General features: G+C 38.7%; 1 long non-coding RNA gene across 1 annotated transcript; it reads left to right on the forward strand.

Annotated features, from left to right (window-relative positions):
* The first annotated feature begins 10,253 nt into the window (after positions 1 to 10,253).
* Positions 10,254 to 11,588, forward strand: LOC137007941 (uncharacterized). The gene is made up of 3 exons (XR_010892728.1): positions 10,254 to 10,300; positions 11,225 to 11,360; positions 11,535 to 11,588. It is a non-coding gene; the product is annotated as an uncharacterized lncRNA (long non-coding RNA).
* Positions 11,589 to 23,403: the final 11,815 nt, after the last annotated feature.

Raw genomic sequence — 23,403 nt, forward strand, 5'->3', positions numbered from 1 at the left:
TTTGTTTTTATGTTTTACATGTTGAAGGTACCTAGACTCCCAGCAAAGATGTCAAGGGTTTCACAGGTTGACATTTTGGAGGCATGTGTTAATCACTTTAATGATGATGAAAATGGCTTGACAGATGACATTCTCAAGAGTATCATTGTCTTTGTTGTACTAAAAGATGGCTACTCTGCAATCCTCAGGCTGGATCTGACATGCCAGAAATTCAACAACACTGTCAGCCAGGAGCATTTTCGACAGAAGCCGCACTTCAGATGGCCTGATAGTGAGTTCAGTAAGTGTGCTTATTTTATACGTAGTTTGGAGCCGCTGCTGTGACGCTCTACAAACGTTTCCAGTGTCTGTAGCTGCAGTGACCATGTAGTTATGCTCACGCGCCGCTCAAGCTTGCAGTGCGTTAAAGATTTGTTCATTTATTGTCTGAATTAAATGTACTGTCATCATTGTGTTTTGATACTGAATAGGTGTAGTGAATTGGAAAATACTTTCAGAGAGTCATCAAATCTACAGAAAGCCTTACACCCTCTCTAGGTATCACAGACTACAGTGCAGCCAGCATTACAAAGACTGTGGGGCTGGCTACCAAGGAAAAGGACAATGGGGAGTGCTTTTGGGGTCTTACTCAGATGAGCATCCTGGCTACTGTAGCTGGGATTGCTTCATAGACAATGAAGGTGTTGAACATTTAAGTGTGTGTGTGTGTGTGTGTACGCAATGTCTTTACTGTAACATGGTCACTTGCAGTTCAAGTGTTGTCAATATAGTTCAAAATGTTTTTTTTTACTCCGTTACATGTCTGAACGTAACTTGTCGGTTTCATTCATACATTGTTCATCATATTGTTTGGAGCAAACTGTGTGTGTATGTGTAGTTCACTCTCTCTCTCTCTCTCTCTCTCTGTGCGCATGTGCTGATTAAGTGCACCAGCTTTGAGTGTGAGCATTTGGCTGGTGTGTCAGGTACGAGTGATCTATATTTTCTATCTTTTCTATCCTTTTTGTATCAGTTTCCTGGTAGTTTAACTCAGCTGGTTTGTAGTATTAGTCAAGGGGACAAGGAGGTGTATAATATACCAGGGCGTCTGCCCTCGGTTTTGTTTTGGGAGCATGGCTGCCTAAGGTAGCGGGAGTTTTGATTTTTTGACACGCTGCCATGGTGTAAAGATAGACTTAGCTTATTCAGCTGAACCACTATTTGGATATTTGTGACGGACAGAACACCTTGCAGTTTTTGGCAGGCACACCCTCCCCTCTTTGTTCAAGGTAGCGGTAAGAGTTATGGCCATCCTTGCATCAAGTGCACCTGTCGAACGTGTATTCAGCTATGGTGGGGTGATAATGTAACCACATCGCTCACAATTAGGTGACAAAGTTCAGTCAAATTTAATTTTTTGCAAGTGTAATGCATTGTAAATGGTTATTCACCATTTATAAGGAAATGTTAAGCTTTTTTTGTGCAATAGCACTTAATATGAAGGTTGCAAGCACAACCATGCACATGTAAACAAACAATTCACTTTTCACTCATACATGCACACACTCGTTCACTCACAAATATTAATGAATTACACTCAAATCACCTCCCTCTCTCACACACACAAATAAAAAGAGAAAAACAATCAAGTTTGCGAACACAACCATGCACATGCAAACAATGTACTTATAATACTTTTCACTTATATACGTGCAAACACTCACAAATATTAATAAATCTCACTCACTAAAAATCACCTCATACATTCAGAATTTTGCATGGCACAATTGCGGTCAATTCTTTTATTTCAGTATTAAATCCTGTTGTTGGTCAGGACTTCCCTTTTGTTTAAAAAGAGAAACTGTTTCATGCATTTTTGTGTTACAGAATTAATTTGTTTTGGTGAAATGTTTTCCGTCAGAATTTTTATTTGTGGTTTTAAATTTGTGCAGAGACACCGGTTTAAGTGTCAACTTTTAAACTTTTTATAAGACCAAGCTAAAATGGCAATTTATAACACCAGAAAACACAAAATTGAACAAAATTTGAATTGTGATTTAAAGGTAAATTATGTAATAATTTTGTCCGCTAGAGGTCGCTAGAAGCCTATTCAAAACAAAGGCCTAGCTTGATGATGCCAAGTTTGAGCAGAATCTTGGGACTAGGCATGTGACGGTATCAGATTTCCATGCTGCGATTAATTGATTAAGGTTTTATCACGGTATTCAATTATATAAGAAATAAAAGGTTGAAAATATAGACCAACTTCAGTATTGTCCTTTTAATAACAACTTTATTTTAAATAATAAAGAGTACCTCAAACATTTTAATACAAATGTAAATAAAACACAGTAATGATGTATAAAGTGAACAATTGTATCAAACAGAAAGTGCAAACTGCAAAAGAACAACTTCTGTGTTCTGTTAACTGCTTTTAAACATTTAAAAGTAAAAGAACTATATAAAGTGTCAATTATTTTAAATAATAAAGAGTACCTCAAACATATAAATACAAATAAAACAAACAACACAGTATTGATGTATAAAGTGAAAACGATAGTGGATGGTGAAGCTGATGTATGGATGTCCGCTTCCTCCACTGCTGGTCCACAGGTCAGTGGTTGCTGCATACCATTTTCCCTGGGATATATGTCACGGGGCAGGCCCCTCAGGCTGCAACCACCCCTAAACCCGTACCACCCTTGGGGAGTCGGACAGCGGCCAGACAAGGACGACAGACAAGGCTTCAATTAACACCGTATTTTATTGAATATAAAAAGGGAATCTAAAAATAATGAGTCTTCTGGACAGGGTCGTTCCGTCCTGCGGACCCACAGAGTGCGATATAGGGGGGTGCTCTATAGAATGGCTTCGCTATCTTCCAATGGGAAAGACGGGTCAGGGCTCACACTGGGAGGAGACTGCTGTAGGACTGTTCAGGTACGCATTTCAGGTGACGTACTCCCTTCTTCCCAAGGGGAGGATGGGTCAGGACTTACGACCGGAGGGTCTGTGATGGGACAGTTAAGGTACGTGTTTTGGATACGTACTCTTCTTCTGCAGATGACAGGCAGAAAACTGACGGCTGAGGAGCTCCACTACCAAGCAGTCCGGGATGTATTCCAATATGAAATCCTCTTGATGGGCTGGCAGACACAGAGCTTACAATAGGGGAAGTTCACTGCAAAGCAGACAGGTGAATACAGAGATACGAAATCCTCTTCTTCAGCAATGACAGACAGAGAACTTACAGCTGGAGGAGCTTCACTGCAAAGCAGTCAGGTGAGTATTCAGGTATGGCTTCCTCTTGAAGGAAGCTGGAGGAGCTTCACTGCAAAGCAGTCAGGTGAGTATTCAGGTATAACTTCCTCTTGAAGGACTGGCAGACACAGAGCTTACAATGGGAGGAGTTCACTGCAAAGCAGGCAGGAGAATACACAGATACGTAATCCTCTTCTTCAGTAATGACAGACAGAGAACTTACAGCTGGAGGAGCTTCACTGCAAAGCAATCAGGTGAGTATTCAGGTATGACTTCCTCTTGAAGGACTGGCAGACACAGAGCTTACAATGGGAGGAGTTCACTGCAAAGCAGGCAGGAGAATACACAGATACGTAATCCTCTTCAGTAATGACAGACAGAACTTACAGCTGGAGGAGCTTCACTGCAAAGCAATCAGGTGAGTATTCAGGTATAACTTCCTCTTGAAGGACTGGCAGACACAGAGCTTACAATGGGAGACGTTCACTGCAAAGCAGGCAGGTAAATACACAGATACGTAATCCTCTTCTTCAACAATGACAGACAGAGAACTTACAGCTTGTAGGGCTTCACTGCAGAGCAATCAGGTGAGTATTCAGGTATAACTTCCTCTCGAAGGACTAGCAGACACGGAGCTTACAATGGGAGACGTTCACTGCAAAGCAGGCAGGTAAATACACAGATACGTAATCCTCTTCTTACTTCTTAGAACGTGACAGAAGCTCAGGTAAGTAGTGGACACCCGGCGGGTTTAAGTTCACACTTCACACATCAAACAGTGCATCACATCACTTCATCACTGCAATTCAACACTCAGTGGGAAATACATATATAGATGGCCGTCGCCCATTTCTGACCTGGCATTCACGTCAGGAAGTCCCATAAACAAGGAAGAGGATGGAGATCAATTGAACTACTCACAGTCTCTCCCAAACGATCTTACTGACCAGCGATTTCCTCCTTCCGATTGAGTCAACGTGCTCTCTCTCCCAAACTCACAATGCCGTGCCTGATTGCCAGTCCCACTTCCTCTTCTCCACTGCTCACTCTTCCTCCGAGATTCACAGTCCCCCAACAAAAGAAACAAAAAAAACCGCCCCTTTCAGTGCATCTTCTCTCCTTTTATCCTACCCTAAGGGCAACGTGTCCCAATGTGCACCGCTGCCGGCAATCTTCACTAATCACCCCATTCGCGGGGATTTTTCGCTAAACCGGAACTAGCCTGGTGTTCCGTTGTTATTGGTCCGGCGGGAGGCAATCGCGGCGAACATTAGTTCCGCCTTGACAGTTGGAATTTTTGTCACCTCGTGACATATACAGTTGCCAACTTCCTCTTTTAGACTGTTTTACATTCTGGGTAATTCTGTTTTTGAGAAAAAATTCTCTGAGTTAATTTTGTAAAGTGGAATTGTTGTCTTCATCAGTTTCTGAAATCCTGGTTTTGCTACAGTGTGAACTGGTATCATGTCCTTAGCAATGTAGTATGCTATGGCATGATTGATTTCTTTGGCCCGGTGAGATGAGGGTCCATATGAAGCCTGACGTTGGAATGCCTCTTTGACTGTTGGCTGAACAATAGCTTCAGCTGAAGATGAACCAGCACTGCTAGATGCATGGCTACTCTGTAAATAGAGAAAAACAGGAAAAATAAAGAAAATAGTGAAGAAAACATTACTCTATAAGACTGAAATTTTAACATATCTTCTTGACTCTTGACATTTAAATGTGCATTCTATCTTGAGTTGTCTGCACAACACTAGTACTAAAATTCATATTAATAATAATAATAATAATAATAATAATAATATTACTATTATTGTATGAATAGCAAGCCAAGCCAGTGTTAACTATTATAGCAAAGGTTTTTTTTATATTATAGCTAACGTTTTTTTAGATAACGTAGACTAACCATGTTCCGTACACAACGATGTTCCGTACAGACGACCTTTTACTTTTAAATCACGACAGAGAGCACTCCACCATTTGTTTCAGTCAGATTTAAGTAAGTTTGCTAGGTGCGCCCGCTACGCATGAAAATGGATGGTGGGCAAGCTACACGTCAGACTGCAGCTTGGGTGGGGAGACAACTAGAGCAGCGAAAATGTACATTTCGATTTTAATTATGCTTCTCACAGTATTACAATATTTATGAAATTAATATTATGTTATCACACATTTTAAAATATATTACCTTTTGTTGAATATATGCTTTGAAATATGAATATTTAAACGTCAATCGCGGGCGATTACCGCTTGGCGCCACTCTCAGTCTGAGGCAGGTTTGCCCATCATCATGCTTGCAGTGATGGTGTTTATTCATAAAGGGTCAATTAAGTTAATGTTGTTAACGTTACATGAATTGAATATTTAAACATGTTAAATTGTCTATTTAATGTTAACTTAAACACAATGACAGGATATTCACACATATTTAGTAAGATTTCATACACACATTTAATAAGATTTCATACATTTTCATACAAAAAAAAGAATTCATAAACATTTAAAAAAGATATTATACACACATTTCAAAAATTCATACACATTTAAAAAGAATTCATACAAACATTTGAAAAGAATTTACACAACAAATGATTTATATATCGTTAACAAAGTTACATGATTAAATTAACATTTAACATTAATGTTTCAAAGGAAAGTCAAAAGATGTCAGGAAAGAAAAAACAATACACAAGGGAGAAGCTAGAAAAGGCAGTTGACGAAGTGAAGGCAGGAGAGAGCTTGAGGGCAACAGCAAAGAAATACAACATACCACACACAACACTAAAAGACTACAAAAAAAAAAAATACTCACACAACCCTCACCCTAATTCGGCCCTGACACCTGCGGAGGAAGAGGCCCTTATTTCTTTTATTTTCTGGATGGCGGACCATGGCTTTCCATTGACAAGATCTCGGATAAAAGTTCTTGCTATGGGCATAATCAAGGAGAGTAGCAGATCCCAGACCACCACTGTGAATATGGAGAAGGGGCCAAGTGATGTCTGGTGGGCCAGGTTTAAGGCCCGCCATCCAGAACTGTCCTCAAAGACAGCAGATTCTCTGGACAGAGCCAGGGTCCATGGTGGTACACCGGAGGCCATTGAAGGCTTCTTTAAATTATATGAGGCCCTCTATGTCAGACACAGTTTAGAGGACAAGCCACACCTCATATAAAACTGTGACGAGACAGGTTTTGGTGACAAGCCCCGATCGCGGGAAAAGGTCCTGTACCAGACGGGAAGAAAACATGTCTACCAGCAGCAGCAGACGACGAGGGAGCACATCACAGTGCACTGCTGTGTGAACGCAGCCGGGGACAGCATTCCACCTTTCATCATTTACCCCGGCTGCCTCCCCAGTAGTGCCTATAGGCTGGATGGGCCCCCCAACGCCCTCTGTGGCATCCAGGACAAGGGCTACATGGACTCAGAGCTCTTCCTGAAATGGCTCCGACATTTCGTTAAATATGCTCCTGAGGAGAGACCATTAATTTTAATCATGGACCAACACGAGACACATGTTTCAAAAGATGTAATCATGTACTGCAGAGAAAACCACATTGAAATTCTCTGCCTGCCTGCCCACACCACACACATCCTTCAACCCCTGGATATTGCCGTCTTCAACCCACTGAAGACTGCTTTCTCCACCATGGCTTCCAGGATGGGTCTGGTTCGAGGGGATCTTGTTGTGGGGAAGAAGCAGTTTTCCCCTCTCCTCAAAACTATTTACCCCACTGCTGTCACGGCCCAGAACATCAAGGCTGGGTTCCGCAAGGCTGGCATCTTTCCTTTGTCCAGGGGTGCTGTGGACACAACACAGGTAATTTTAACATTAATACAATGATAATTCATCCTCTAAGCTACTTGAATGTCTTTTAAAGTGTGCTAATGTGTTTCACATATGTTTTACTTTCTTAGGTGGTGAGAGTGCTCCCATCTGCAGATGGAAGTGACGCCACTCAATCCATCACTCCCACCACTCCTTCCACCACACCATCCAGTGCTCCCGTCACTCCTTCTGCCACACCATCCAGTGCTCCCGTCACTCCTTCAGCCACCATCCAGCACTCATGCCACTCTCACTCACACATCCAGCACTCAACCTACTGACACAACATCAGCCACTCCCTCCACCACTCAAACACCTTGCCCCTCCTGTAATAGGGTGGCTCCAAAAAATTACCTGGTGGCAGCAGGTATTATCCCAGAGAGTCTGGCTAATGTCCTCATGAGCCCAGCCCTAGAGAGGAAGGAAAAGGTGAGGCGTCGCATTCCGTTGCCAGCCCGTGTCATCACCAGCGACCAGTATTTCAACCTGCTGGTAGAAAAAGAAGCTGAGGAGAAAGAGAAGGAAGAAAAGAAGAGAAAGCGCAAGGAAGAGATTGCAAAGAAGAAAAAAGAAAAAAAGACAAGCCCAGGAGGCCAAAAGGCAAAAACAGCAGGCGGCTCCTCTGACTGATGATGACGGAGAACACTGCGCCCTCTGCCGTAGAGTGGTACCACCTGGATCAGGAGACGAGGCCATCGATGAATGGGTGCAGTGTGACCTGTGCCATTTATGGTTCCACTTGCAGTGCACAGGGGTGGAGCAAGTGCCAGACACTGCCTGGCTTTGCCATAAATGTTGTCTGTCCACATAAAAATAAAAAAAAATAAAAAACATGTTACACACACACAATGTAAATAGTGCAGAAAAATTTCTTGTTCAGGTATTTTTAATCAGTTTATAAATATAAATAGTTGTAAACACACACACGCACACACACATAATGTAAATAGTCAACACAGAAAATTTAATTCACACCGTTCATCTCTAGTTATGGCATTTGTTAATTAATTTAGTGTTAGATGTAAATAGTTGTAAACACAAACACACACAGACACACAAACACTTACTTGTACACACACACTTTTTAAGTTTTCACATTTGTTATTGTTAAGTAATAAAATTTTTAAATCAATGCAAGTTGTTTGCCCTTCTTTGTCTTCAGAAAGATATGGTAACGTTATTCACTAACGGTTCACATGGTTAATGCTTAACTCACACGCAGTAATTAATATCACGACACAATTATGCCTAACTCGCATGGTCCTCTATCTTATTTACGCAATTTAATGAACAATTTAAGCAAATACTCACCTTCCTTATTTATTTAAATGATGTTTTCTTCTCACAAATGATTAGGTAAATGTCCATTTTCGCCGCTGAAATCAAGTAATCCGCGCTGTACGGAACATCATTAGAGGCTGTACGGAACACCGTTAACGCTCATCATCTTCCGTACACAGGCGGAGGAGGTACTTTTCCCCACTTTTCTCAAAAACTTTTGGTCCAAAAGACATCAATCAAAGTGTTGCCTGTACAAAAGGTATTACCCCAGAGAATGATCACACAAACATGCTTGTCTGTCTCTCAACAATGAAGGAGTGGTCGCGGACGTGTGGTGAAGTGCGAAAAGTGTACGGAACATGGTTAGTCTACGTTACATCAACCAATTCGTTCTGATAAGATAGATAGATATAATCTATTTATCCATCTATCTACCTACCTACCTCATATTCAGCATTGTGGAAGGTGTGAATGATAACACTTGTGTATATAATTCATTAATGAATAGTAACAAAAAAAGACAAAAGCTCTTTTAAGATGATTGTTGGTGATTATTTTTCTACCTTTTTGTTTTCCTCTCAACAGCAGCCAACATCCAGTGAACCCACAGGCTCTTTATAAAGCCGCCCACCCTGCATCAGCATTACATTAACACCAGTACATCGGCATGTGTACGTATTTGTTGCTGTCATTTCCTTTTATTTGGAGTCATTCAAATGTTTTGTTTGTATTTTATTTGGAACCATATTCTACTGCTAGCTTTTTCTGATTCTGATTAGTGAACTATCCCTTTAAGATAAAAAAACATAAAGGGTTTGTCCCTGTGGAGGTCTGGTAGAGAGATGAGAAAATACAGCAGCCTTAGTGACAACATTTACTGAACAATGCATTTTATAACCTTCAGTAATATTTATATTATTATTATTATTTAAATGATTATATACTATATTATGAGGTGATTATATACTAATAACACTAACATTAGAATAAATAAGAACAAAACAAATAGAACAAATATAGAACTAAAGCAACTGCATATATAAAGATAAATGAATAAATAACATTACAACAGTTGTGGCAGTAACTATTAAACACAAAACAATTCCAATTCCTCCATGTCCTCTACAGGCTGGGTTCTGTGGACCCTGTGGTCTGTATGTCCCACACTTACTCTACGTGGAAGACTGCACGACTGCAAAACATCATCTGCAATGGCCATTGCCACTGCAGCAGGGACTATATATTCCTCAAAAGTGTCAGATAGAAGGACCATTCCACCGTCTTCATCTTTCAAAACCCCCTCAATGACGATCTCCTCCATGGTTGGTTGTTGTTCCAGAACCTTAATTTTAAAGGATGAAACTTTAGTGAAAATTTAATCTGGAATTACATGTGGGGTTGAGAATCACTGGTCTAATGTGTAGACCTACCCCTACTTGTTTGAAGTGGGGTTTTATTCAAAGGGCTAAAACTCCAACTAAAAGAGAATTGAGACACGTGAATGTGCACAAGGGGTAGGGGTGTCTCGATTCTTCTTTAGTTGGAATTTTAGACCTTTAAACAAGGATTTTTGGGACCCCACTTCAAGTGAAGGGGAATGACACTTCTCTGCATATGTTTGTAGGTGGCAATCTACAGCAGAAACACGGCTGCCCAAGCAGACAAGAGGACCCATAAATGTAAGTATTTTTTTGACAATAATAAGGATTTTAACCACAAATAATCATTTGTTATATATAATGTTAAATCTTGTTCATAATTTTAAGTGGGATTGGACCTTTGTTATGTACCTTGATAGATGAAAATGAAGACGAATGGAACTTGCTGTGTCCATTTTCTTTGATTGTGGCCTTCAGGTGCGTCACCTCAACATGGGCCCCCAAATGAAGCTCGGCTAATGCTTCATCCTGCCAGAGAGAGATGTCTGCCATCTTCTTTCCACATTGTAAGGACACATCAAGAATGGGAACATTCCCATCCTTGACCGTAGTCATTCTGACCATCTGTAACTACATTTAAATATAACATTGTTTTATATGTATTGCATTACCAACAATTACATACAATTGCAAAGGCTAGATGAACACTTTCCCCTCCAGTGTTTTTCTTTTTCTTTTTTTTACATGTAATTTATCAAAATAAGGAACAAAACCTCTGAATGGGAAAAAAAAATTAAAATATTATCATGGCAGTTAAATTCAGCAACGGGTGTTTATATTAAAGGAGGACCTATTATTCTTTAAACAAAATATTTTAGGGGCCATGAAAGTTGTGTATCTTAAATGCTAGCACTTAAAAAAAAAAAAAAAGAGAGAGAGAAAAGAGTTCATCAAAGTGTTAGAATTTCAATTAACAAAATAAGTAAATGTATTAATTTCATTAAAGGGTTAGTTCACCCAAAAAAGAAAATAATGTAATTTGTTACTCAACCTCATGTTGTTCCACACCTGTAAGACCTTCGCTCATCTTCGGAACACAAATTAAGATATTTTGATGAAATCCTCCATAGCCAGCAATGACACTGAAAATCTCAAGATCCAAAACGTTGTTAAAAACAAAAGTTCATGTGAGTTCAGTGATTCTATCTTAATATTATAAAGCGACGAGAATACTTTTTGTGCTCCAAAAAAAAAACAAAATAGTGACTTTTCAACAATATAGTAATGGGCCGATTTCAAAACACTGCTTCACAGCTTCACTGAGCCACTGGATTTAATCAAAATATCTTAATTTGTGTTCTGAAGATGAACGAAGGTCTTACGGGAGTAGAATGACATGAGGGTAAATAATTAATTACATTATTTTTAATTTTTAAATGAACTAGCACTTTAATCTCAAACCACTTACCTTTTCAATTCTACCTTTTAAGCGTCACAAACCCTCCCCGGGTAAACGGGTCGTCCTCATCCCCGTTCATATTGACAGAGGGAGGATTGAGGATCTCCTCTGTGTGGATTTTTACACCCTCTGTCACTGCAAGTGGGCCACATACAAACTTCTTGGAGGTAGCTCCCAAAGAGATGCATTCTCTGCCGAACTTGACAGAGACGGAGAAGCTTTTAATGATGTACGACTGCCCCTTCACAAGGGCCGGTGTTTCAGGTACACCTTTTTCCCATCCGTGAGGCCACTAATTGTGCTTTTTTTGTCTGTGGCGACCTGTATTTTGCCACTCACAGTCTCATAACTGGCAGCACAGCAGTTACTGCGGTTCTCCACACAAAGAACACGAGTGGGAGGAGGGCGGGAGTATGGAGAGCTTCCTGATGCCATCCTAAAGGTGAAGCAAAATATTCACAAAATTACTCAATCACATTTAAATAAACTATAATGAAGACCTAGCACAACTCAAAGCTGCTGCTGTGTGGTTCTGCACATAAATATATGAGTCTATATATAATTACTCGCGTTCATGTAAAATTAGTATGCTTACCCCTGTGAGTCATGTCTCACTAGAATGTCTTGGATAAGAAATGTTTGACACTAATTTTCATTTTTCCTTCCTTGTCGCATAGGTGTGTCATTGGTAGAGGCAAGTGCCAAGCTGACACCCCGGAAAGTAACATAAGATAAGGTAACACACCTCCCAGACAAAATTCGGTCATAATATATTTTATTTATTATGTTAATTAATATTATGTTTAATAGTTAATTTAACTTGATTTGAGGTTAAAAAAGTTACTTCAGAAAAATCTACCAAATCCTGTCAGAATATATTTTATTATATTGACATTTCTCACTAAAATTTTAAAAATTAGTAATACAACTTGATTTGAGGTTAGAAAATTACTTCAGAAAAAATCTTTCCTGTCAGAAACCTTACTCCGAGACCAAATCCTGTCAGAATATTTTATAATTTCTTCATAACTTTTAAAAAATAATTAATGTAATTCAAAACAAGTAAAAAAAAATACTGCAGAAAATACACTTTGCTGTCAGAAACGCTACTTTCAGATCAAATTCTCATTAATTGTAAAACATATATCAGCCTGTCTTGTCACTTTCATACAGAACCTATTACTAATTTAATTGGAAGAATTTTAATAGTGAAGTTATAACTTTTACACAGTTTGTATAAAAGTTAAAATTCTCACCTCAGCTGGGTGTTGTAGCTGCTGAATGATGAAATGAGTGGGTGTCAGTGGTCTTGAACTTGACAGCAGTTATCGCCAAGGCCTTAAATGACCAAAACCATCTTTCGGAAAATTTGATTTGAAGCATAATTTATTTTTATGTTTTCCCAGCCAGCAAATGACCGACCTTCAACGTTGAAATGTGGTTGAAGTAACGTCAGTTGATGTTTCAGCAGTGAAATTATCAAATGTAAAATGGTTGAAATAGGTGAAGAAAATCACTTATAAATCAATTCTGAAATAAGCTTGTATACTATACTTAAAAATAGTGTTTAACCATATTATATAATAATAGTAATAATGTATATGAAATAATTATTTTTTTTAAATGTGCCCTATCAGGCATGTTTTGCCACTTCTGTGTCAGTTTGTTGGTACGTCAATATTTCAGAAAATAGAAATTATATGCTTATTTTCATTTTTTTTTTTTGCGGTCTGAAGTAAAGTATATTTACTTCAAAGAAATGATTTAGTGTCTTCGAAAAAGTGTGTCAGCATCTCAAACGTTTTCAGAAGCGGTTGGCTAACTAACTATATTTTGAGCTTGAGCTTGTTTAATGAAAGTTTGGGCTTTTAATCGCGTCTTTATGTGTAGATGAGTTGTTATAATAGTTTTGTAAAGGTTTTGCTGGCAAATTGTTAATGGATGATAGTAAACTAATTTATTTAACCTAAAAATTGCTGTACCTTTTATCGGTGACGTCACTTACATGGAGGGCGAAAATGAACTGAAACTATTTCAAACATGTTTTGATCTTCTATGGTAAACAAATATGGATAAATAATGTTCTGCAATTTCAGGTGTTTTTTTAAGTGATTTACTTAATACAAAGTATAGATAGGATTCTGTTGTGTAATGTTTCTCCATATAATTAGTAATATAAACCTGCATTGGTAGATGCAACTGAATGAGCTGTAAAGTGTAAGTATTAAATGATAATATATTTTGATGTTTGTTTGTTTTTAATATAAACAGCAGTAAAGACAGTGGACAAGTGAAGAGAGAGGAGGGTCTTGGATCACCCAAAGCACAACTACACTATGTGTCCAAGCACTGAACAAGGCTTTTCTCCTTTACATGATAAATGTGTTTAATTTAAGGCAGGGTTTTATTTTTCCTGCATAGTGAACTACTAGGTGGCTGCCTCTGTCAAATCTGATGCTGTCTCCAGCTATTAACTAAACTCAGACAGGCAGTCACATGCTCCAATTCCCCTTTTCCACCAACACGGTTCTGCTCCTGGCCTGTGTCCATCCTCAAACTGTTCCACGAACCTCCACGGCACAAAAAGCAGTTCCAGGACAGAAATATCGGTACCCTCCCTCTTTGACATCCTTCGCCAGTCATCACATTTATAACCACCAGAGTCAAGTCAAGGTCCCTGGTCCACAGCATCAACCATCTTTGTAGGAAGATACTGTATACTGCATTTCTTGATGTATCTTTAAAATTGGCAGTTTTCTTATGGAGTGCAATCCCTCTCTAGACGGACTGAGGTCTATCGGTCTTGCAAAATACTGTCAGACACAGCATATGATGTTCTCAAAAAAAAAAAAATTAAAATACTTAAGAATTTGGACCACAGCAGAGAGAAACCACACACATGAGAGGATCCTCAGTGGAGAAAAACCGCACACATGATTGAAAAGTCTCCTGTTTGAAATCATCACATTTGGTTTCAACATTTGGCATGTGTTGACGCTGTTCTTTTTGTCTTTATTATTAAAAAATAATCTGTTTTATGTGTAGCGTTATTGGATAATTTATTTCTTTATCTATCTATACTTCATAACTTTATGAAATTTATATATAATCAAACATCAAATTCAAACATAACTGAGCAATTCTAAAAAGAAAGAAATGTTAAATATTGAAATATTGATATTGAAAAAATTGAGAGAGCCACTTCAAATCAATCATTTGGCCAATTCATTCAAAAGTCAGATTAATTCAGGAAGAAAACACTTGAAAAATGAACTAATAAAACAGACGGCTATTTTGGTAATTGGTTACAGTTGCACTGATAGTTATGGCTGAATTGCAGTGGATTAGTATAGTGAATTAATTACACAGAAAGCGAGCACCGCAATCCTATAGCTGTAACGTTAGATTAGAGTAAGCTGCACTTTACAATTTATACCCACCATGTTAAGACGAGGAGCACCTGAGGCAATGGCTGAAGGCGCTAAACTTGAAATGCCCACCAAAGCGCCCTTATGTGTGTTCGTATAATTTCATCATGGGAAGACGACTGACGAACACGTACATCTCAGAGACGTCTATTTGATGTGTGTGTTTACGTCTGGAAGATGTATTTTTAGAGTGTTTGCTCATCTGCAATACGTCTATAGGATGTTTCCTGTCAGATGTCAAATAGATGTTTAGAAGATGACTTTAAGATGTTTATGATTTAGAAGATGACTTTAAGATGTTTATGATTTAGAATGAATGTAAAACTGACATCTTAACCCTTAAATGCATGACTGTTTCTCCAATCATTCTTACATATTTGGATCTTTATCGACCCGGATCTATATCTAACACGGAAGGAAGGACTTCTAATCTAATTTTACTAGCACTAAATAAAGTGTATTGCATCGTCGATGTTATAGGTCACTTTTAAAATTGTGTCATATTTTATATCCTGGCCATGGATTCAGTAATCATTGCATCTGTCTTTTAAAGATGTCAGGTAAAAGGCAACTAAGCATCCTCTCATTCACCCTGAGAGGAAAGCTCCCTAAAAAGGCCAGGTTACAGGATGCTGGCCTAGAGAAGGTGACGAAAAGGGTAAGCCCATTAGAGGAGGAGACGGTGAAACAGGTGGAAGAGAAGACAAAAGGAAAAAGGCTTACAATAAACACCAGTCATAATATTTCTCTCTCACACACACACACAAATGAAGAAATGGAAATTGAATAAATAATTTGTATGTGGTTAAATTGAGTTCAGTGGTTGGGTTGGGTTGGGGGGAATGTCACTCTTGCCTGTCTTCAAAACTTGAGAGCCCTGAATAAATAATAGTTTAGCATTCGTCTTGAAAATGAAAACAGATGGATTCGTGCCGAATGAGAAAGGTAGGCTACAGATTCACTTTTAATTAATTAGTTTCATTATGCATCTTATTTAGTTTTATTTCCAATAAATAAATCTGTTTCTCGCCTTGAATATAGCAATAGAGGCTGGAATGGAGTTAAAAAAGAAAAAATTTAAATTGTTTTGGCTTTACGTTTATTTAGCCTGAATAGTCCAAATGTTAATTCTAGTGGTTTTGTTGTATACTTAGTATAGGCTAAGTGGATAGGCAATAATAATATAGGACAGTTTTTTCATAATTTATGTTTACAAACATTATAAACAAATCTATGTAGGCTAGGCTATTTGTAAACATTTTACTTTATTTACAGATAACTTTATTATCATTATTTCTGAATGTAATAATAAAAATGCAACGTGTAGGCCTATGCGACTTAATTTTTGTCCCTCAGGAATATCGTCAGTATTTTTAACCATGCAGCAAACATTAAAATGTACTGAAAAAAATACTTTAATTTATAAACCATTGTTTTTCCTTTCATTTAATAGGTTTACATTTGGACAGAATCTTGTATAAAAGATAATTGTAGGCCTATTGGCAAAGACGGCAAATACACTCTCTTTGTTTTTTACTAAATTATTATTATTATTATTATTTTTCTAATAAAACTGGTTTTGGAATGTTTATAATACGAAGGAACGCTGGAACAAAAACGTTAAAATACCGATTCTGCTCGGAGTGGAATGATTGATTATTTATTTTTATTTTTTTTAAGCCCTGGTCTAGACTGTAGAGAGAAAATATTCTGAGAAATGAGACTATAAGAGAGGAAGGATGCTCTCCCTTCACTGTCACACTGTCACTCTGTATGACTGCTGGCCTTTTTACTGTGAGAAAATAACTCAGAGTGTAACGTGCCATGTGGGATGAACACTCACAATGAGGAGAAATGCAGGAATACAGACTTTAAATACACAGAAACCAGAGGGCTGTTTCATAAAAGACTCTAAGAAAATTGAGGATTAAACTCCAAACCTGACTTGAATTAACCTAACAAATGAGTTTGGGCTAAAACGGTTTCATAAAAGGTAATTGAAGTTCACGCAGTCCCGCTAATTCGATCCAGGTTTACCTAGTCAAGATAATTTCACATGCACGCTTTTCTTAAGCAGCCCTAGAGGTCGATCATGGATCAAATCGATTCACCACAGGAAACATTTTGTGCTATTTTATGCGTTTGAGACATGGTGTTTTCCTCAGTGCATAACTTACTTTTCACAAATTTATTCTCCATCTGTAAATGTTAGAAAGTAATGCAAATATTTCCATTTTGCTGCTAAACTTCACAGTGAACGAGCGCTGCTGCGCTAAACAGACGGGACGCAATAGATGCACAATAATTCTAAAATATACATTTTGCTAAAATATTTGATGTTGGACATTAAATGTAACTTATTTACAATTTTAATCCTACAAGCAAGTACAAATACAAGAGTTTAGAATCTAGTCTGTGCATATTTATTTAAATTTTTAATTTTGTGATTTTAATTTCTGCTCTTCTAATAACCACAAAGAGTACTACAGCTGCCAAACAAAACCAGAGAGAAATGTATTCATATATTTTAAAACAATTAAATATTAGACACAAAACATTTAGCCAGTAAGAAGGGAAAACCTGTAGGTTTTACACACACACACACACACACACACACACATATATATAATTCAGGTTGATTAGGACACTTTTTCACAGTCATTTCAATAGCAAAAAAGTGTCACAATCAACCTGAATTCACTATATATTATATATATATATATATAATCTTGTACTCTTCTGTGCTAAAAATAAGTCTCTGACAGTTCTCTCCCAAGTGCTTCCATTGTTGTCAGTTTTAAAGGTGCCCTCGAATGAAAAATTGAATTTATCTTGGCATAGTTGAATAACAAGAGTTCAGTACATGGAAATGACATACAGTGAGTCTCAAACTCCATTGTTTCCTCCTTCTTATATAAATCTCATTTGTTTAAAAGACCTCAGAAGAACAGGTGAATCTCAACATAACACCGACTGTTACGTAACAGTCGGGGTGTACGCCCCAATATTTGCATATGCCCGCCCATGTTCCCAACATTATGAAAGGCATTAGACAAGGGCAGCCAGTATTAATAATTGTGTCATTCATCAAAATATTGAAAAGTTCTCACTCCAAAAAACATGGTGATTTGTCTATAATGTTTTAAATATAATAAATATATAAAAAGGCATCAGAATATTTTATAGCAGTCGTCTACTTCAGTACATGAAGGTTCACTTTTATGTTCTTTCACTTCATAATCCTCATTTTGAATTACTTTAATAAAATTAACTATTTTTGTAATTTCAGAGCTGATGGAAGTGAAGGAGGAGAGTGAAGAACTGAGTGAAGTGGAGGAGAAACATCATGATAAACCTGCAGAAAAACCTTTGAGTCGCTCAAAGACTAAAAAGACATTTTTTAAAGAAAAGAGCCAAGAAATCTACAACCTGCACTCAGTGTGGAAAGAGTTTCTCAACCAAAAAAAAAGTCTTGATGTTCACATGAGAATTCATACAGGAGAGAAGCTGTTCGCATGTAATCAATGTGACAAAACGTTTCTCTCGGCATCAGCCCTGAAGAGACACCTGACAGTTCATACAAAGGAGAAGCCACATTCATGTTCTGTGTGTGGAAAGAGTTTTTCACTGCTGTATAGTTTACAAGAACATGAGAACATTCATACTAATAGAGTACATGTGAGAGTACATGAGAGAGTACATGTGCTTTGAGTGCGAGAAGACTTTTACTACAGCAAACAGTTTAAAACTGCACCAGATAATTCACAATGGAGAAACACCTTACAAGTGTTCACACTCTCCCGGGCGGGCGTGAGTAGGCTACAGGATGGGAGGAAAAAAAACTGAAAAAAAAATCATTAAACTACTGTCATAAAAAGTTATAGTTTTATATATACATAACTCCTGAATAAAAATTAAAATGTGTTTGGATTGATTTTTTTTTTTAAAAAGTTTTGAACAAATTTGGTTTGTCGATAGTGCAAATGCAGGTGATAAGCGGTTTTATTAAGCGAGTCATTGAATCATTCATTCACGATTCGTTCAAACGGCCGATTCATCAAGAATGAGACAGATGTTTGTGAATGGGTCATTGAATCTTTGACTCAAACGATCTGTTCAAAACACTGAATCATTCAAAACACAACTGAGTGTTGCTATGAGATGTTGTGATCTTTTTTTGGATTCATCGGATCTATTTTCGCTACTAAAATAGAACAAAACAGTTATTATTTCATCTAAACTGTAACTGACTTAATATTATTAACTTGTTTGATGAACTGTCATATCAGTGTCACATTTTCAATAGCGAGGTGATGGTCAATTGTCAGCTCTCTTGATCGTCAGGTCGTGTGATGTATGTTGCTGAACTGTATTCAAATGCAAATGTTATAAATATAAAAACACCACATTTTGAAATTGAACTGCATTATGTCAATTTAGATTATTTGTGTGTGCTGCGCTCATAGACTTTAGAAAACGGCGCTCATTTGTTTGATTTCTCCTTGAGAAGCTGTGCAAGCCTCAAAAGTTTAAAGGTGCTAAAGGATGTTTTGTTTTATACATTTTTGCAATATTACTTGAAACTGTCTTTGCTAACTGATAAAAGACTATTTATTAGGTGCACTGAAAGTAATAATATTAATATACATCATCTGTGCACGAGGTAGGGCCTTAAAAACATCAGCCAATTGTTTACGCGATCATCGCGTAAATGATTGGCCCTCTGGCTTGTCAATCACTGCCGTGACGTTCCTTGTGAGAGACGAGCGCGGCTGCACGCTCCAGTAACTTTCCACACTCCACAGGTGCCGCATGCAGTGTTTTTGTCAGGAGACAGGAGTAACAACTGCAGATTATGAGTTACCTGCGGTGAGTCCAACATCCAAAAAACACGACACAGCGAGTGCCGGTGGTAAACACTCGTGTTCCAATACGAGTGTTTACGAGTTTTGGGAGGCGTTCCCTCGAAATGATGGTAAACACTCATGTATCAATACTCGTGCACGCATTTTGGGAGGCGTTCCTTTGAAATGAGCTGTGAAGGAGGGGGTTCTTCTTACGCATGCACTCATTTCAAAAACTCAGTAACAGTCTTTGGATTCTCAGTCGATGAAAAAATCCTCTCTATCACCTTTAAGGTCTTTGCATCCTAACTGAGTTCGAAACTGTCCTATTCGTTTTTTCATATTCATCATTTGGTGGCTCTCAATTGTCAAAAACACGGGGTGTAAATGTTCACCCACTCTCACACAAAAATAAAAAACTGCATTTAAATTGACTCACGACATAGCTCTCCATTCAGTCTAGTCTCTTGCCAAGTTCACTTGTGCCAGCTCTCGCTAGTCTTTTATCAATCTAGATTTACATAGGCCTTCACTACAAAACCCCAACAGTCTTTTTAAAGACTAAACCCACAAACATTGTTTTTAAAGATTAGATCAAATCTCAGCCCTAGCCAGTATCTGCTAGGCAGTAGCTACACTTAGCTAAAACTACCCACGCGACTAAAGGCCAGAACACACCAAGCCGACGCCGATGAACGACGAAAAGCAAACTGCAGGGTTGGCTCACGTCGGTAGCGTCTGTGTCTAATGTTGGTTTGGAGGCATCGTATGTAGCGGAATCACTCAAAAGAATCACTCAACTGGGTAAACCGCATACAATTGCCAGACTCTCATTTTGCCGGCAGCGCAAGACGTGCAGAATAATGATAGGCGATAGTGCAGCAGCCAAACTCATTGCAATACCCCTGTCCAATGACACTGTCGCTAGGAGAATTGTAGACATGTCCAATTATATCAGAGAGCAATAGAGTTTGTAAAAAAGAGTCCTTACTACACGCTACAGCTGGACGAATCCACTGATATTGCTGGGCAGGCACAGCTCCTCACCTATGTCAGGTATCTGCGGGACAAGGTGATTGAGGAGGATGTCCTGTTTTGCCAGCCTCTTCATTTTCAATGTCCTTGATATTTTTATCCGTGAAAATGGTTTGGCTTGGGACCGATGCGTTAGCCTATGCATGGATGGTGCGCAGGCAGGAGATGGGGTCAGGGCACGAACAGTTGCTTCTGCACACTGAAGTTCGCTGGCTCTCCAGGGGGCGGGTGTTACAGCGGTTGTATGAGCTGTGAGAGGAGGTGAAGTGGTATTTGACAGAAATCAAATCAGATCTGGTGAAGCATCTGGATGACACTATGTGGCTTGCGTCTCTCTCCTATTTGGTCGATATATTTGACAGCTTGAATGGCCTCAACCTGTCTTTGCAAGGGCGCGAAACTCATATTTTGCACCTTGCAGACAAAGTGCACGCCTTTACACAAAAACTAGACCTCTGGCATGGCCGCATCAGTCGAGGGAACTGCGACATGTTCCCCAGCCTTACAGACTTTATCACTGATGCAGGCACGTCACACGATTTCTCCTCCCTATTTCAATCAGCGTCTGAGCACCTGTCAGCAATGAGAAAACAATTTGTGACATACTTTAAAGAGGATTATCGCTCTTTTGTGTGGGTTCGAGATCCGTTTGTGTGCGCAGCAAACAAGCTATCAATTGATATGCAGGGACAACTTATTGAGCTGAAAACTGACAGTAGACTGAAGGAACTCTTTAGCCCCAACTGCAATGAACCAGCTTTGGGGGGGCCCAGCTTGCAAAAGGTTGAGAACCCCTGTTGTATGGGGTATCCGGGGTTTGTCTTTTTTTGAATGGTTTGAGATGGTCATTGTTGATTTTGGGGGGAAAAAATCCCTTTTCGTCCCTTAAATCTGCGCTTTTTTCTTGTAAATGGACAATTTCATAAGGTCCCAACAACCTGTGTTCAAACTTGCTTCATCTGCTGGGCCCTTATGTTTTTTCACAGGACCTTCTGGCCTACAAAAAATGGTGCCTGATTTGCCACCCTCTTTTTTTTTTTTTTTTTTTTTTTTTTTACAATGTTGTCCATTTTCTTCTTCAGAGAAATGGCATTGTCCTCTGCTAACACAGATTACACAGTGCTGTTGATATTTTCAGAAACAACATTGAAGATTGAAATTATTAACTTCTAAATGATACTACATGATATTTATATGAAACAATGTAAATTACCTCATACGTCTCTGGCACCTCACAAGAATATCGGGCCTCTGTGCCAAACATTAAAGGTGCCCTAGAGTTGAAAATTGAATTTACCTCAGCATAGTTAAGTAATTAGAGTTCAGTACATGGAAATGACATACAGTGAGTCTCAAACTCCATTGTTTCCTCCTTCTTATGTAAATTTGATTTGTGCAAAAGATCACTGAAGAACAGGCAAATCTCAACATAACACCGACTGTGACGCAACAGTCGGGATCATTAATATGTACGCCCCCAACTTTTGCACATGCCAGCCCAAGTTCAAGGCATTAGACAAGCCAGTATTAACATCTGGATGTGCACAGCTGAATCAACAGACTTTATGCAGGTAAGCAAGCAAGCAGGAGCCATTGTGTGGGTGGCCAAACACACACAATTGCTAGTGTCATTAGGGGCACTGCAGTGCTCTCTGGTATAGGAGCATGCACTGGGCGGAGTTCAAGGACTGAAGCTGACTCTGACACTGGAATGGATTCAGGGGCTGGTAAAGGCTTTAACCAGAAGTGGTGGTGGCCTCAAAATAGAGAACTGTGTTTTATAAACCTAAAACTGTCAAACATCTGTCCTAAATTCATTAAAGGGGCTATATGTAAGATCTTTACTTTAATAAAGCATAAAAATACCCCAATATGTTAGCAGATATTTAGGAAACATGTTAAGTTCACCTACTTGTTTCTCAGAAAAACAATGCTGCAGCCAGATATTCTACTTTGAAATGTGCGTTCCGTGTTGGAATGTCTGTCTTTGTTTTGGTCTGTGTGAAACCGTGTGCAGCAGCTTATCCAATAGTATTTCGACATAACAGGTTGCCAGTTGGCGGAAAACACCGCATATTGCAGCCATGTAGTCGTATTCAAGCGTTTACATGGTAATTTTTTGCTGTTAGATCGGATTAGAAAAGGAATAAACCACCCCTTCCAATCCGATTGAAATTTCATTTGGATCGAGCTCAATCGGATCGATTAAGGCGTTTGCATGAACGTTTTTCAATCTGATTACAAGTGGATTATTTGGGTGCATGTAAACGTAGCCATTGTCACTTGCGCTCCCTCTTGATGCGTATCCTTGGCCACCCGCTTCTCTGAACAAGGGGGCGGGGCAAACAATATTTTGAATTTGGACTGCAATACCTATTTCAACCACTGGGTGTCATTTCCTATATAAAGCCCCTTTAAACTACTCTGAATTAATTGTTACAAGAAAACCAGGAATATTACACATTGTAAGATTGTAGCAGTTTCTCTTGATGTAATGTTTCATTGTGAAGGGTGGAGAAGCATCACATTTTATATTAAGGGTGTGATCTTTGTTCGACCATGACAAGGCCTGTTGTGAGTGGAACCTGTCCTGTTAAACCGTTGTATGGGCTTGGCCACCGTGCTGCAGCTCAGTTTCAGGGTCTTGGCAAACTTATAGCCTGCACCATCTTTATGTAGAGCAACAGTTGTTTTTTTCAGATCCTCAGAGAGTTCTTTGCCATGAGATACTATGTTGAACTTCCAGTGACCAGTATGAGAGAGTGAGAGAGATAACACCAAATTTTAACACCAACCTGCTCCCCATTCACACCTGAGACCTTGTAACATTAACGAGTCACATGACACCGGGGAGAGAAAGTGGCTAATTGAGCCCACTCACTTTTGTTATTTTTTGCTTTGGA

The sequence above is a fragment of the Chanodichthys erythropterus genome, chromosome 3 (assembly GCF_024489055.1).
Source record: "Chanodichthys erythropterus isolate Z2021 chromosome 3, ASM2448905v1, whole genome shotgun sequence".
NCBI classification, from domain to species: domain Eukaryota; kingdom Metazoa; phylum Chordata; class Actinopteri; order Cypriniformes; family Xenocyprididae; genus Chanodichthys; species Chanodichthys erythropterus.